Source organism: Agelaius tricolor, unplaced genomic scaffold, assembly GCF_023055355.1.
Source record: "Agelaius tricolor isolate 1412-34295 unplaced genomic scaffold, bAgeTri1.0.p SCAF_17, whole genome shotgun sequence".
Lineage (NCBI taxonomy): Eukaryota > Metazoa > Chordata > Aves > Passeriformes > Icteridae > Agelaius > Agelaius tricolor.
In genome coordinates, this window is record NW_027269277.1 from 17,681,974 (window position 1) to 17,699,171 (window position 17,198).

At 49.4% G+C, this 17,198-nt stretch overlaps 1 protein-coding gene across 4 annotated transcripts in view; it reads left to right on the forward strand.

The window, feature by feature from the left end:
• Nucleotides 1–17,198, forward strand: part of NEXMIF (neurite extension and migration factor) — a 171,990-nt gene that overhangs the window by 105,378 nt on the left and 49,414 nt on the right. For all 4 annotated transcript variants that reach the window (XM_071442737.1, XM_071442738.1, XM_071442736.1 and 1 more), the window contains one exon: nt 16,648–16,782. The gene's annotated coding sequence lies outside the window, so the exon portion shown is untranslated. The remainder of the gene's footprint in view (nt 1–16,647; nt 16,783–17,198) is intronic.

The following is a 17,198-nucleotide window of genomic DNA, read 5'->3' on the forward strand; positions in this document are numbered from 1 at the left end:
TGTTATAGTGCTCTAATCATATTTTTATATATCCCAGGAGCTGGAACTAAGAAGCATTTTGCTGTCAGTGCAAACACAATAATAAGAATAGTCTTAACAAAGTGACGTGCACTTAGTTGACTTTCTGAAATACATTTCAGCAGAAATTACAGATGCTTTTTTACTTTTCATTATCATTAAGGTCCAAATAACTTCCTTGTATTGAAACCCAGGTTTACTTTATCTGCTTTAATAATTATATTGAGGCTCATTATGGGCACCTTGTTTGTAATTCTGGCTTTTCTCATTGAATTCTGAATGTGTTAATTCAAAAGTATGTACTTTAACAGATGGAGTTATATTATGGCAACGTTTAGTTCCAGTTGATCTTTTCTAAAGAGCATGCTGAGTGATCTCAGGCTAAATACAACCAAGGCAGCATCTAGCTGGATTTTTTTTTGTAATTTTTTTCCCCTAATAGCATTTTCCAGGCTGCTTAGGGGAAAGCAGAAACCAAGAAATGCCACTGGATTGAGCAGGGCAGCTGGAAAAGGTGGGATGATGAAGATCTGGTGATGGGGAAGAGGTGTGGAAGCTGCATCAAAGGCAGGGGAGAGTTCTCCAAGAAAATATCATAGTTGATGTCAAGGTTGTCTCATTTGCCAGTGGGATATTGCTTTAATGGTGTTCTTTTTTCCTCTCCAGTTTACATAATGAGATCAAGCTAATTAAACCATGTCTAGCTCTGGGAAAAGATCAAAATGTGAGCTTTTTTTATTGCACTTTATTAAAACCTTCACCCTGTAATGGAAGATTATAGGAAGTACTTTGTTACCAGTGCATCTTGCTCATCCCTGAAAAATGCAGCTCCTCTTTTTTACCAAAAGTTCCTTGGTTTTCCTTGGTTTTTCTCCAAGTTGATCATATTTTGGAAACTCTCAGAAGGTGCACACTGATGGGGTTGGGTAGATTAGGTAAAAAGGTAATGATAAATAGGTGCAGTGAGGTGTTTCATGCCAGCAACAGTGAAACCTTCTGAAAAGTGTCTTTTCCTGTAGAGTTGTGGAGCAGTTGCTTAGCCCAGTTTGTTCAGCACATTCCTTGTCCCACACAGCTGACTGGGAGGACACTCAGGGCCTCCCTGGGCTTGAGAGTGGTTTTCTTTACAGCCTCCTTACATTTGAATGCATGTTTTTCCCATCCAGTTTTGCATTCCTAAAAAAAAAAAACCAAACAAAAAAAACCCCAAAGACTCAAAATCAAACCAAACCAGCAACAAAAAAAGAACAAAAAGGAATGCAGGGGAATGAAGAGATGGTGATTTCTGTTGAGGTTAAATGCAAACAGGGACTCCCTTGGGGGTGGGGGTGACTGGGTGCCCTCCCTGCTGGGACAGCAGCTCCAGGGGTGCTGTGGGGTGACCCCAGGGGTGGCTGGTGTCTCACAGAGCTCTCAGTGACCCCAGGGGTGGCTGGTGTCTCACAGAGCCCTGGGCTCCCCACAGGGGTGGCTGGTGTCTCACAGGGCCCTGGGGTCACCTCAGGGGTGGCTGGTGCCTCACAGGGCCCTGGGGTCACCTCAGGGGTGGCTGGTGTCTCACAGAGCCCTGGGTCACCCCAGGGGTGGCTGGTGTCTCACAGAGCTCTCAGTGACCCCAGGGGTGGCTGGTGTCTCACAGGGCCCTGGGTGCCCACAGGGGTGGCTGGTGTCTCACAGGGCCCTGGGGTCACCTCAGGGGTGGCTGGTGTCTCACAGGGCCCTGGGTGCCCACAGGGGTGGCTGGTGTCTCACAGGGCCCTGGGGTCACCTCAGGGGTGGCTGGTGTCTCACAGAGCCCTGGGTGACCCCAGGGGTGGCTGGTGCCTCACAGAGCCCTGGGCAGCTGCTGGGTTTCCCCTCTCCAGGGTCACAGATGAGTCCCCCTGGTGCCAGTGCCCATGGGGGGTGTTGGTGGCACTGCTGTCACCTCCCAGGTCTGCATTACAGGAGCTTTCTGGGCTGGTATTAAGGCAGGGAGCTCTTGCCAACATTAATAGATGACTGTATTAGATCATCCTCATTATATTTCGAGCTGGAATGATTTCAGAGGCACTGGGAGGCAGCAAGGCTCTCCCATGCCTTCTCCCCTTGCAGAGGAGGTGAGGTTCAAGTGCTGCTTTCTCCTCCATAGGGGAGGCACAGCTCTGGTGGGCTGGGATGGAAGTTTCTCCTCCTGGGCTGAATTGCAGAGTGCCTCTGAGGTCCCACTGAAATCCCAATTTCTCCGTTTTGAGCCTTGATGGTGACTTGGAGAGAAAGGAAGGGAAAGAGAAGGGAAGCTTTTGTTTGGGGTGTGTTGGGGTGTCCCCACCTGGCAGGGTGGCAGTGTGGCTGTGCTCTGCCAGCCAGCTCTGAGCTCTTCCTCAGAGCCTGGCAGGGACTGGGATGTGCAGAGGGACCAGGACTTGTGTTCTGTAGGATTTCCCTGCGTTGGTAACTGAGCTGTCTCCTGATGAATAATTGATAAATAAAGTGTGGAAGCAGAGCTGGATCCACAGGGGTCAGCACCAGCCTCTCCTGGCCTTGATGGGCTTTTAGATGAGGCTCTGCAGAATAACTGATGGTGGATTGGGGTTTGTTTTTTTTTTTTTTTAATCTGTGCAAGATCTTAAAATATATTAGGGTTAATGAAATCAGTGCAATTGGGAAGCGCTGCCTGTGACGGACAGATGGCCAAAAGCACTTGGAAGCACAAGTGGGTTTGCACCAGAAGGAGAGCTGGGATCTGGCTGATGGATGCCACTGGTGATGCAGGAGGAGGGAGCACCCTGAGCTCCCACCCTGCTGAGATGGTGCTGGTTTGCTCCACCTCAAGGTCCCAGTCCTGCTCTCCTCCCACTGGAATAAATCCCAGCCCATCCATGGAGGCAGCGTTTGAGCTCCCAAGTAAATTTTTTTTTCTTTTAAAGAAAGCAGTCCTTGTCATAATTAAAGATATGTGTGTGCTTTCTTTTCCTGTTCAACTCGAGCAGCCACTGAACACACTTAATAATGTTTTTTGCAGTATTTCGGTGGTATGAATGTACATGGAAATTACAGCAAAGGCATCATTTTTTTAACAGCTGTGTTTAGTTGAATAACAGATTTAGAAAGTGCAGACTTTAATTAATCTGTGTTTTCTGCTGGGATTTCAGCACCATCTGATTTACTTTTCATGGCTGAAAAGTGTAATTGTAGTTTTTCCCTTTAGCTGCGAGTTTATCCTCCCAAGAAATCAATTTGGTTTTTCTTTTTCTTAAAGCAATCTCAATATCAAACTGATGGTTTGATATTATCATACCTGGGATGCAGTACAGGTAATGCCCTGGCTCGGGCTGCTGTGGAGTTGAGAACAGATATCTGTCAAAAGGTTTGCCTGGAAATGCTGTTTTTCCTCTTCCCTGCCTTGCTGTATATCACAGCAAGCATCCAAATCCTGTACTCTGGGGCTGGAGGGCAGATGGGTGACTGGAAGGTCAGGACTGGTGTTGCTGCAGAAACCTCTGAGCACAAAGGATTTTTGTTATCTTTGATTCAGTTTTGTTAGTTGGAATTATGGTAGGGAGACTCTCTGTGCTTGCTCCTCGTGGCAAAACGTGTTTGTGTGAGATTGTTGCTGTAATTCTGCAGATGTTCCTCAAAGAATTCTCTCCTGGAGGTGCTGGGGATGCCTGGGGATCACAAACAGTGGTGGAAGCAGAGTCAGGGATTGGGGGGCTGCAATGTTAAATTGCATTTCTCATGCGCTGTTGATCACTCATTGCTCCGTCTCTGCCAGGATCAGTTGTGAGTGTTGTGAACATGCAGAGCTTCTGTGGCTTTGGGATTTTCCTTTAAAAGTCAGCCTGTTCTGGCCATGTGTCCTTGCCCCACCTCTGCCTTTGCCCTGGGCCAAAGCTCCCTGAGCTGAGCTGAGAGCTCGTGCCTGGGTGGTTGGAGTTGCTCAGTCAGGCTGCTCCTGTCAGCGTCTGCTGGCTCTGGAGAATCCACAGGGCAATCAATGAGTGTCCTTGTCACCCAAACCCTTGTGTGAAGCTGCCTTTTCTTCCCTGGCAGGGTGGGCAGGCCCTGGCACAGGTGCCCAGAGCAGCTGGGGCTGCCCCTGGATCCCTGGCAGTGCCCAAAGCCAGGCTGGACACTGGGGCTGGGAGCAGCCTGGGATGGTGGGAGGTGTCCCTGCCATGGCAGGGGTGGCACTGGGTGAGCTTCAAGGTCCATTCCCACCCCAACCATTCCATGGTTCTATGAGGAAGGAAAGCTGTTGGACCCTCTGTGAGTAGTGGTGTGCTCCCAGCAGTGCTTGTCATGAGCTTTTTACAAAATAAGTTTTTTGTCATGAGTTTTTTACAAAATAAGGGCATTACTTTACATTCTTGGAGAAGTCTGTATAATTTCAGTTACTGTCAGATGTGCTTTCCCCCCTATTTCTATTTTCTGAGGTTGGTGTGGGGTGTGGTGTCTAACCATGGCAGAAGGGAAGCAGCACTTTTGGAGTCAGAGTGGAATCTTAGCATGGCTGCTAATCTGAATAAGAAAAAAAAACCATCTTGATGGGCTTTAAAACTTATTTTAATTAAGGTTTTTCCTTTCATCTCAGCAAATCCCTGAATGAGCTCCTTCATTCTCCCACAAATATACACAGTCCCTGCTGGTACAGGCACTCAAACACATGGAGAGCTTCAGCTGAAGGGTCAGATCCAGACTGGGAAACACCCTGTGCCCAAAATGAGCTAAAGCAGGGCTTGGGCAAAGTTAAAAAAGGCCAAACTACCCAAAGTGCCTGCCTGGTCTGGAGGATGCTGGGATCCTCCAGTGGAGTCCTGTGCTTCCCAGCTTTATTGAAGAACAGGGAGAGCTGCTGTTACCAGCCTGTGGAGCTGTGGATTTTACAGGCTGTGTTTTTTGCTTTGTAGAGGCTTGTCCACACACGTGTGCCTTTTTGTGGTGCTCCACAACCCTTGGGTGGTTTTTGCTCCACAACCTTGGAAGGTTTTGCTCCACAACTTTGCATGGGTTTTGCTCCACAACCTTCCTTGGAAGTTTTTGCTCCACACCCTTGCATGGTTTTTGCTCCACAACCTTGGGTGGTTTTTGCTCCACAACCTTGGAAGGTTTTGCTCCAGGGATTTTGCTCCCTAGGCTTTGTCCCTGGAGTTTTGGGATATGCTTGGTGGGAAGTGGACGCAGCAGGGTCCTGAACCCAGGTCTCTGCCTGGGAGATGATGCTGTGATCTGCTCTGGATTCTGGGGTTTCTGAGACATTCCTGGTGTGATTTCTGCTAAAACCAGCATATTCTGACACAACATTTTCTCATTGATGAATTGATGGACAAATTCAACAGGGATTTTTCAAATAGCTCAACTCTGCAGCTCTCATGCTGTGCCATCTTTTGGCTGGGGGGCATCACATTGCTGAGGGGAGAAGCATTTGCCCTGGAGAGGGCAAATTTGGGACCTGGTGTCCCATCCTCTGTGGGGTGACCCATCCTCCGTGGGGTGTGTGTCCCATCCTCCGTGGGATGTCCCATCCTTTGTGGTGTGTCCCATTCTCTGTGGGGTGTGTGTCCCATCCTCTGTGGTGTGTCCCATTCTCTGTGGGGTGTGTGTCCCATCCTCTGTGGTGTGTCCCATCCTCCATGGTGTGTCTCATCCTCCGTGGGGTGTGTGTCCCATCCTCCATGGGGTGTCCCATCCTCCATGGGGTGACCCATCCTCCATGGGGTGTGTGTCCCATTCTCCATGGGGTGTGTGTCCCATCCTCCATGGTGTGTCCCATCCTCTGTGGGGTGTGTGTCCCATCCTCTGTGGTGTGTCCCATCCTCTGTGGGGTGTGTGTCCCATCCTTTGTGGTGTGTCCCATCCTCTGTGGTGTGTCCCATCCTCCATGGTGTGTCCCATCCTCCATGGTGTGTCCCATTCTCTGTGGGGTGTGTGTCCCATCCTCTGTGGTGTGTCCCATCCTCCATGGTGTGTCTCATCCTCCGTGGGGTGTGTGTCCCATCCTCCATGGGGTGTGTGTCCCATCCTCCGTGGGGTGTCCCATCCTTTGTGGTGTGTCCCATCCTCTGTGGTGTGTCCCATCCTCCATGGTGTGTCCCATCCTCCGTGGGGTGTGTGTCCCATCCTCCATGGGGTGTGTGTCCCATCCTCTTTGGGGTGTCCCATCCTCCATGGGGTGTGTGTCCCATCCTCCATGGTGTGTCCCATCCTCCATGGGGTGTGTGTCCCATTCTCCGTGGGGTGTGTGTCCCATCCTCCATGGTGTGTCCCATCCTCTGTGGTGTGTCCCATCCTCCATGGTGTGTCCCATCCTCTGTGGTGTGTCCCATCCTCTGTGGTGTGTGTCCCATCCTCCGTGGGGTGTGTGTCCCATCCTCCATGGTGTGTCCCATCCTCCATGGGGTGTGTGTCCCATCCTCCATGGTGTGTCCCATCCTCTGTGGTGTGTGTCCCATCCTCCATGGTGTGTCCCATCCTCCATGGTGTGTCCCATCCTCTGTGGTGTGTGTCCCATCCTCCGTGGGGTGTGTGTCCCATCCTCCATGGTGTGTCCCATCCTCCATGGGGTGTGTGTCCCATCCTCCATGGTGTGTCCCATCCTCTGTGGTGTGTGTCCCATCCTCCATGGTGTGTCCCATCCTCCATGGTGTGTCCCATCCTCTGTGGTGTGTGTCCCATCCTCCATGGTGTGTCCCATCCTCTGTGGTGTGTCCCATCCTCCATGGGGTGTGTGTCCCATCCTCCATGGTGTGTCCCATCCTCCATGGGGTGTGTGTCCCATCCTTTGTGGTGTGTCCCATCCTCAGTGGTGTGTGTCCCATCCTCCATGGGGTGTGTCCCATCCTCCATGGGGTGTGTGTCCCATCCTCCGTGGGGTGAGCCGGGATGCAGCCCAGCCCGGGAGCATCCCCGGAGCGGCTGTTCCGTGGGGTGACCCGCTCGCTGCAGAGTTTGACCCAGGCACGGTGCCAGCCCGAAGGAAGGCTGAGGAGTAATCAGGAATGAAAGGAGCCACCTGCACGCCACGGGGAGCCGCTCCCGGGGGTGGGCGAGCGGTGCCAGCGCTCAGCGCTCATCCCGAGCCTTGTTCTGAGCCCCGCTCCCCGGGGAGGCGGTGCGGGCGGGGGCTGCTCCCTGCCCGGCTTCCCCGGGGCTGTTGGGAGGGATGGGAGCTGGGATCGGGGCTGTGGGGATGTGCCAGGACACTGCTTCGTCAGCGGGAGAAGCGAGGAGGGTGTGGAGAGCGATGGGGTTGGGCTGGAGCATCTTTAGGGGTGGTGATGCTGTGGTACAGGAGCGGGGACAGCTGAGCTGAGCCGGTCAGAATGTGAAATTCCCACTGCTTTGGCTGTGTGAACCACAGGCTGCACCACCAGCAAATAGCCTGGGAGGCAAATAAGGCCTTTTGAAGAGCATTTGTATCCTCTGCTGGTTGTTGAGAATGGCCCAGGCAGAGGGGTGGCCTGATGTGCAGATGCCACTGTCACCACACTGCTCCCCCAGCCTGGAGCTGGCAGTGCCCCATTCCCACTTTGACAGATGGGATTTGTTTTGGAGAGGGAGAGCTTGAGATGTGTCTGTGGCCATGTAATCACTTGGGTTTTATGTCAAAGGAAGGCACATGAAAATCACCCCCCCCCCCCCCCTCCAGCCCCACACTGCCCCATGCCTGTCACCTGCAGGAGGATCTAGCCCAATATATCCAATTTTTGGTCTCCTATTAGGATAGCCTTGATAGGGTCTCTTTCAAACAGCAAGGAAATTCACTCCCACCATTTTTCAAGGGCTGCAGTAGTGGATTCAGAGCAGTCCCTGCCCTCTCCCTGCTGTGCTGCCTGCAAGGCGAGGGGAAGCCGGTCTCCAAAGTGCTGCGAGAGGAAACTCACTCTTGCGAAGCTGGGCCAAAAATGAAGGGTTTTTATAGCATACAAATGTTACCTACAGCTATTTATACACCCTCCTCAAAGGCTATTTATACCCTTCCCTGCTTTTGTGCTGCTGGCTGGAGAATATCCTTACATTCAGTGTTTTCGGCAGCGTGGGATGTTCTTCAAGGACCGTCTGTTTCCAACATCATTCCTGGAAGAAGAGGGCAATCCATGGGCTGCAGCCACTGCCACGGCTCTGAAAGCAGGGGTGGCATCCTGGCTGCCAGTCTGACCAAGGCGAGAAGGGGATGAAATGATCATAGCAGTGCTAATGAAAGCCACCGGTTCATTCAGAAGGGGGTGGCTCCTTGCCTCGAGGGTCAGGAGTAAGTTCCCCCCCTTTCCCACACTGAGGGTCAGGAGTAAGTTTTCCCCCCCTTCCCCACATCATGCAGTCGATCAGGAGCAGTGTAAGGTTATTTTATTGTTTCCAGGAGCGCCGGACCCAGGCTCCCTGCGGGAGGTCGCATGCTTGGCTTGCTGCATCATTGATCCAGCCTGCCAGAGAAATTCTTTATTCCTCTTAAATGTGGACTTGCACTTAGAAAGCAAACAATCCTTTAACGTTTCTAAGGCTGAAAGCAGAAAAACGAGTGGCTTTTGTCATCAGGGATGCTGTCTTTTTTGATCGCTCTGGGAATCCAAGGGAATGTGCTACCCAACAAAGCAATTTTGTTTAAAAAAAAAGGGGAAAAGGGAAGGGATTGCAGCTTCCTGTGCTCTGGATAATTGGGGCTGTCTCCTCTGCATCTACACGGCACTCTGGTGACTGGGTTTGGAAGCTGAATGGTTTTCAGGTTTCCCTGACTCACACCATGAAGTTTCCAGTTCAGTCAGTACCAGCCAGCCCTGGTGTGCTGAGTTTGGCAGCCACCCCTTCTTTCAGTTGTGGATATTTGCTTTTGACAGATAAACAAAAATATCTTCATTATCTTTGGAAAAATGCTGTGTCCTGTTGAAACATCTTTGCTGTGTCCGAGATTGGTTTTGTTTTTAGAAATGCTGATGGAATGGCTTTTTGTGGGAGGCTTTTCCCAGAGGAGTCCCCAGGAGCAGAACCTGCTTTGCCTTGGTCTGCTGCATTTGAATTTTGCCTTCCTGCAGCTGAGGTTGCCTCTGTCACTGCCACTTACTCATGAGATGTTCTGGTGGTGCTGTGTGGATTAGCACTGTGCCTTGTGCCACAGGGCGGTGGTGCAGAGGGAGAGGTGCTCCTGAGCTTTTCCAGCACTGGTGGGGCCAGGACAGCAGTGATGTCACTTTTCAAAGAGCAGGAAATTGGTCAGCAATGCTTCCTTTCAGTTGGTGCTTGGTTTTTCTTATCCCAAGCCAAACTTTTCCAAGGTTGCCTGCAAGTTTTCTGTGCCTCTGGGTGCTGCTGATGGGGAGCTGCTTGTGCAGTGTTTGTAAATTCTCCTCCTCTCCATTCCCCTCACTACTTCTGTTGTCCCTTTCTCCACAATGATGACAAAGAGGCGACTTCCTGTCATTATTTTGTGCAGAAAGAACCTTCCAGCTCCTCCTGAACCTGCGAATGGATTTCTCAACCTCCAGCTATCCGAGGTGTAAATGAGATGGGAGCGGGGGCTTTGCACAAATCCCACCTTCTCGCCAGCAACCTGCTCCCTGCCTGCTTCATTTGACATTTTTCTCCCCTAATAGGGATTGTTTTTTCCAGAAATCCCCCCCAAATTTGTTAATTGCCAGCACTGCCAGGCTGGTGTTGGGAGGTGCTGGTGCTGTGCAGCACCAGGGGCAGGGACCCCCAAATCCTGAACAATTGTGATGTACTGTGCAGCTTGGGCAAAGTGCATTTGTTGCCTTGGAAACAAATAGCAGCAGTGAACAACTCAATGAAATTTATGGAATCAACTTCAATAAATCTTGATGATAAACGTGCAAAAACATACCCAGTTTGATGAAGACCTCCAGTATGCAGATGTGAAGGGTGGCAGTAAGTTACAGAAGTGCTTTGGCGCTGATTTTGGGGCTGCCACAGTCGTGTTCCTGTAAAATGGGCTTTTTTTGTTGTTTCTGAGGAAGCTGTCTGCTGCTTTTCATAGATATGGCATTTAATTTTAATTTCCAGGGTATCTTTTAGTTTAATTGGCATGCTGGATGATTACAGTGGGTTGTTTTGTCTTTTGCAAAGCCTGATTCATATCGAACCCGGGATAAAAATAAAATTGAGAGCGGTGGCAATCCAAGGGAGCACAGGGGGCCACGTCGCCCGCCTCCAGGAAGGGTGCAAAATTTCACAAATTAATTAAAGCAGTTATGTAGGACATCTCCCTAATTCCTTGTATCAGCCTGTGAGTGTTACAGATGGGGACAGGTCAGGGATTTTGTAGTTACAGCCAAGCTCTCTGGCAGGTTTCTCTCTCACGTGGAAAGGTCTCTCTATTTACCTGTGCATAGGGACAGGGTAGGTTTATTGTATCTCAGCCAGTGATATTTTCTGAAATTGATATTTTTCGTTCCTGGTTTGACCTGTGGATCGATGAGGGCTCGGGAATATCAGTGGACTTGTCTGGAGATGATGCTGTAAACCTTTAACACAGCCCTTAATGCAACAAGATGTTTTCCCATTAGTTCCCTCGCCTCCTCTCCTTACAGGGCCTTATTTTCACAATTTTCTGCCAGGTCAGGAAGCACTGGGAATATTTATTTCTTCCTTTTGTGGTGTGCTGGACCCCAGTTTTGCCCTTCAGCAGCTGAAGGGGCTGCATGGGGCCACAGCCTCCCTCTGTCCCCTCTGCTGCAGCCACCTCGTCCTGCTGGGCTGGCACCCAAACCCAAACCTGCCCCCAGGGACAGGCACAGGGGTGTCAGGAATGCCAGAATGGCTTGGTTGAAAGGGACCTTGAAGATCACCCAGTGCCACCCCTGCCATGGCAGGGACACCTCCCACTGTCCCAGGCTGCTCCAGCCCCAATGTCCAGCCTGGGCTTGGGCATTTCCAGGGATCCAGGGGCAGCCCCAGCTGCTCTGGGCACCTGTGCCAGGGCCTGCCCACCCTCACAGCCAGGAATTCCTTCCCACTATCCCATTTATTGCTGCCCCCTGGCAGTGGGAGCCATTCCCTGTGTCCTGTCCCTCCATTCCCATGAAGTCCCCCTGCAGCTCTTCTGGAGCCCCTTTAGTCACTGGAAGATGTTGTAGGGACATTTGCACCTTTAAGAAGTTGCCTCCCAGTATCTTAAGCCAATTTCTCTGCTGAGGCCTCTTTTTCCCACCCTGCCCAGTGGGTGCTTTGGTTTTGATGGATTTTGGAGCTCTGTTGGGTGGACTGGTCATCTCTTAACCCTGGCCCTCCCTTTTTCTTCTCCTACACCATCTTTCCTTACTCTTGGAATGAGATTGTTCCAGAATGTAAAGATTTCATGTTAGTGCTGTCCTTGGACTATCAGTGAGTGAAAAAAGCCCAGCCAGGATCCTGCTCCTACCCTGGCACCTGGATTGCTGCTGTTGTTTCAGAGGCACCACTTTAATTTGTTACTCAGATCTGCCCAGATTCCCAGGCAAGCCCTCGTGTTGCTCAGTATCTTCCAGCCCACAAAGTCAGTGCTTCCCCATGTCAGCCCTAATATGCTGGATGGATTAGGAAAATCCCAATGGATGTTGAGGATCACGCCTGCAGATCACCCCAGGTCTTGTACCGGAGCTTGGGATGTGGCTCTGCAGAGCCTGGGGCTGCCCAGAGCTCATAGCAGTGGATTTTAATTTATTTAATGCTGGCTGTATTTCTCACCTTGGCTGGGATCAAAACCTGAGTTTCCCTTAGACTTCCTCAGGTGTGGAGGGCTGGAAACCCAAAGGGCTTCTCCAGAAACCCCGGGCACATGGGATGGTTGCTGAGCTCTGCTCTGATATTTACAGACCACCAGAGCTCTTCCCATTAACATACAACTGTATAAGACAGCTTGAACTCCATTAGGAGGTAAATTTAGTGACTCACTAACTCCTTTTTGATATGTTTTTATAATTTCATTGTATTATGACACTTGGTTTTAAATTTGCATGAGTAAATGAGCCTCTTACTAAGTCAGGTAAAAAGATTTTTCACTTATCTACCATGAAATAAGACATTAAAAAAATAGTGAGTGGAGAAAGCAACGTATCCTTGACATATTTAGTTTACATTTTTTCCAACTGTGCTGACTGAACATTTCTAACCATTAATGATCCAATAAAGCTGTTTGTACCGCTTTAACAGGCTAAATAATTTCACATTAGGAATACATTTTGTAATTAATTTAGTATTTTGTGGGGGAACCCTATTTTTGGAAAATACAAATTTACATTTAATTGCACTCACAATCTGACTTGGAAGATGCAGCGAGTGAAAACTGGCCTTTTATGGTTCACCTCCAAACAGGAAAGTCCATGGAAGCAGTTAACAGTAGTGAACAACTTAATTGGGATTTCCATGACTTGTTCAATGAATTCCTGCAGGGTTCCTTAAAAATACCCCCTGGGCAGGGAAGCTCCTGCAGCTGGTGAAAGATGAGACCACACACTTCACCCCTGGGGTTCCACCAGCTTCTGGTTCACTAGCATGGATTTATGGGTTGGTTTTTCTCAAGTATTTCTGAACTTTCATTCAGGATAACCTTGGCAAGACCTGAACAACTTTGGGATTTGCACTTCAAAAGTATTTCCCCCCTCATTTCCTATTGGAGAAGAGCCCACCCAAGGCCCTGCTGCCAGTGGGATCTGGGGGATGTGTGTGGGGAGCATCCCTTGGTTTTGTTCAGGTGATGAGCAGCAAGGAGATGGCACTGGTGATCCTTTGGTCCTGACCTGGGCTCTGGTGATGATCTCATGGGGAGGTGAGAGTTCCTCTGTTAATTATCCAGCTTTTTGACTCTCTCCATCTCTCTGGACATCACCAACTTTAATTTTTTTTTTTGGTGTTATGATATTTTTTCTTCTCTTTCCCCCCATTTCATTAACAGTGACAGATGATTTTAATTAAAGAGAAACGACAAAACAAAATCCCGAGTAAAACAAAAAGAGAATATTCTAATTTGGCGTGACATTATGAGGCAGGATGGCTCCTGGCATCCAAGGTATGGAAAAGGTCATCTTCCACAGCTCCAGCCTTTTGCAACAGTGGAATTAAGTTCAAACTCAGGCTGGTTTTGAAGTCTTAAGTCTCTCCAGGGATTCCTTTCATAACATCTTCGAACTGGATAACACTACAGTAAATGAAATACACTGCACTGGATTAAAGGGTTATTTCCCCTGTGTATCGAGCTGACACAGAATCCCAACCCTCAGGTTGCCTCCAAGTTGTCTCTATCTGCTGATCCCCTCCCTGCTTTACATAACAGCTCTCAGAGTTTTTGCAGGGAAAGTTTTGCCATTATTTATTCGGCAACGGCGCTCGCGGAGCTGTTTTATGCAGCCAGCAGCTGAAATAAAGCAACTAAATGGGAAGGAATTTAATGGGCATCAAAACGTGAGGGAAGCAATGCAGGGAAGAGCAGAGCTGCCTCTCCAGCTCTGTAATTTGTACTGAAACACAAACTGTGGCTGTGCCTGCGCTGCCACTCGCACATTCGGCGCAGCGCCCGCAGTAACAACGGGGCTGGGAAATGCTGCTGTGCTCTGAGCTGGCTGCTCCAGCAGCTGCAATTTGTTAGGGGTCGTTTGCAATGTGTTTTCTTGTAGAACAAATGTTCCTTTTGACTTTGATCTCGGTGCCTGGTGCAGATTTTGTCGAGGGACGGGCACCCAAACTGCTGCAATCTGCTGAGCTCCAGAGCTCAGGGGAGAACCAGCGCCTGGAAACCTGGGAGCACCGGCTGCTCCAGCTCTGTTGTGCCATCCCATGGCCAGTGCCCCGGGCCAGGCTGGTCCTCCTGATGCTGGGGAAGGTGTCTCCAAGCTTGGCATGGCAAAGCACAGTGGAACCTATTGAACCTGCTCTGGAACTGCACAAATGGTCATGGTCCTTTGTTTCCTCCACCAGAACACTGATTAAAGACCGTCCAAGTTCATGAAACATGAAATCTCCAACAACATTTTGATAAGGAAAAGAGAGAGAACTGTGATGGTGTTCAAAGGGGTCTCAGGTTGAGGGAAGAGATGAGGATCTGATTCCATGTTTCAGAAGGCTTGATTTATTATTTTATGATATATATTACATTAAAACTATACTAAAAGAATAGAAGAAAGGATTTCATCAGAAGGCTGGCTAAGAATAGAAAAGGAATGAAATGATAACAAAGGCTTGGACAGAGAGTCTGAGCCAGCTGACTGTGATTGGCCATTAATTAAAAACAAGCACATGAGCCCAATCCCAGATGCACCTGTTGCACTCCACAGCAGCAGATAACCATTGGTTACATTTTGTTCCTGAGGCCTCTCAGCTTCTCAGGAGGAAAAATCTTAAAGAAAAGATTTTTCATAAAAGATTCTGCAACAGAGAACTGTTTCTTCTCTGTCCCTGGCTCCTCCCATTTTATTTTATCCAGGGCTGGCTGGGTCAGATGGAAAGCAGGAGCTGTTATGGAGTGTTTATTTAAGATGAACTGGATTCTCCATATGCTTGATCCATTTGGGTGTGGCAGGAACAGGGCCCTGTGCTCTGTGTGTCCCTGTGTACCTCTGGATCCTGTTCCCTGTTGAATCTCTTCTCCCACACCATGGTTTTCTCTGCATGTGCTTATGGGTGCCTCTGGAATAACCACACCTCCTCTCCACCAACCCCAAACCCCTCTCCTAAGAGCTGGAGGATCAATGGGGCTGCTGCTCTTCACAAGGATGGGGAGATGCTCCTGATAATTCTGACATCCTTCGTCTCCATGAACTTTCAGGATGAGGGACCTGGGCCCTGTGGAAGGTGCTCAGCAGGATTTGTCCCTGCTGAAGGGTTTCTGCTGGTGAGAAGGTGACCCCACAGGCATCAGGTTCCCCTGTTTCCAAATGTTATCCCCATATAAACACCCACACGCATTAAAAGCCTGTGGGAAACGATCCTTTGGGGATTCTGCTGTCCACAAGTAATTAAAATCAATGACATTTTTAGACTTCCCTCTCACTGAACAATCTGGGAGCAGAAGCAAGGGCAGGGAATTGCATCTGCTGGGTGGCTGGAGGTGCCCTCATGCTCCCACAGCCTCTGAGACGGTCACTGTCTTTCCAGGAGGTCTCAAATCTCCCTGGAAAAGCTGGGACATATTGAAAATATGCTCCTAGCTTTTAGCACTTCCTCCAGATTATTGCTTCAAGTATTTAAAAATATATTTTATAGCACTAAAATAAATGTTAATGAGTCTGCATGGCTTGGGGCTAACAATAGTATTTCTATTTCCATCCAGCAGCCTGGCAGGGCATTTGGCTATGGAAGAGCTGGATGTGGAGACCTGGCTGTTTCTTTCTGACTTGGTCCTTGATGTCTTGAACAGTTTTATTCTCTTGTGCTTTACTTTCCCTGTTTTGCTAAATAGCAATGAAAAAGCTTCCTTGCTTTGTTCAGGCACCTGGGATTTATCAAAGGCCTCTGGGCAAGTGTTAAATGCTGAGCTGGGTATAAAAAGCGTTATTTAGTGTTATGTTTATACCTCTTCAATGTTAGCATGTATTTTTATATACTCCTTGCGGTGACCTTTGTGTTTTTCCAACCAAGCAGACAATCTCCTTGACTCGGGGGGTTGGTTTTTTCCACTGCCTGCCGTGGCATCTTCCAAGTGATTTTGTAAATATGCTTTTTTTGAGGTGTTTTCAGTGTTTGGGCTGGGACTCGTGGTGCTGGAAGTGCCAGTTGCATACAGAGGATGGGAGAGATGCCACGAGGAAAATAATAAATAGCATGGAAGTCCATTCCTCTGATTCCTCACCTCCCTTGTTCTCCTCAGCTACAATCAAAGGGCATTTTAGGGATCCCAGCTGCCGTGTTCAATGGGCAGTGATCTGGGGGTACCCCAAGCCTTAGGGAGGCTGCAGAGGAGCAGGGTGTGGGCAGAGGTGTGGGAGTAGATGGGATGGCAGGAATTCAACCCTGGCACCGTCTCAAAGGCAGCGAGCCCTGCTCGGAGCAGCTGCGTTCCCCGGGACTGCAGGAAGCCAAATGGTTTGTTTGTCTGTTTACATGGGTATGTGGGGCTGTGTAGGGGAAAACCACTTAGCAGAAATTCTGCTATTAAAGCAGATGGTGGGAGATTAATCTGGTTTTTAGGGGGGTACTTGCTGCTACGATGACCACGTTATTAATTCCTTCCCGTGCTAGGAGTCCTTCCATGGTTGCAGGGGATGGGGGAATTGTGTTTCCTGAAGCTCTCTCTCGGCTCCTTCCTCCCTTCCTCACAAGCTGATGTGGTATTTTGGGAAGCAGAGGAGCGTTTTGTCAGGGTTGTTGTTGCAGTTTCTCCACCCGTGCTCCTTCCATGCTGTCCTCTGCTCCAGCCCTTCCCAGTGCTCCCGTGGCAGTTCCAGCTGCCTCCTGGCCCTCCTGCAGACCCCTTTGCTGCTGCTCAAATGCTGGTTGTTAGCCTAGATTTCCTTTTTTCCCCTTCCATTTTAGAAATTGCTCTTTTTTCCCCCCTGCTGTATCACTGACAGCCGCATTCTCCTTGACAGTTGTGATATTTGTATGTGTGCATAAAAACAGTAGGAAGCATTTATGTAGGTGTCACTAATTTAATTTAATATAATCTGATCTGTATGTATAGGGGAGGACTGCTCTGTGCTGAAAATGCTTCTCTTTATTTTACAGTCTCCATCGTCATCAAATACAACTCCTGTCATTCTCCTCTTCCATTCACCTACCCAAAGACCAAATCTGGAAATAGTAACCAAAAGAGAAGCCCACGTCACGCACAGAGCAGGGAAAGGTTGAAATAATTGAAGGGTAAGTGATTTTTTTTTCACTCTTATTCTGTGTGTAAAGCTACAATAGGAAGTGCAAGACTGTGTAAAGAAGCTGTTAAGCACACACACAGCTGCTCTGTGTGCAAAGTGGAAAAAAATGACTGAAATGCTGCTTTGCTGATCAAAGCAAGGTGAGGAAGTGCCCAGGAGGGGCAGTTTGGGGTGCTGGTGCTGGTTCTGCTCCTGCCTGGGGGGAAGCAGAGGCTCTGCTCAGGCTGGCATGGCTGTGGCTGGTCTGAAGGAGCTCCCCAGCCGGGAGGGAGCCGGGATATCGGAGCCTCCCGCTGCTGAAGAGCTCTTGTGTCATTTCCTTCTCTCTTCCCCACTTCAAACCCCTCTCAGCTGGGGTGGTGAGCTGTGTGCTCCTGTGGGGCAGGATGTTTTGCCTTGCTGCTG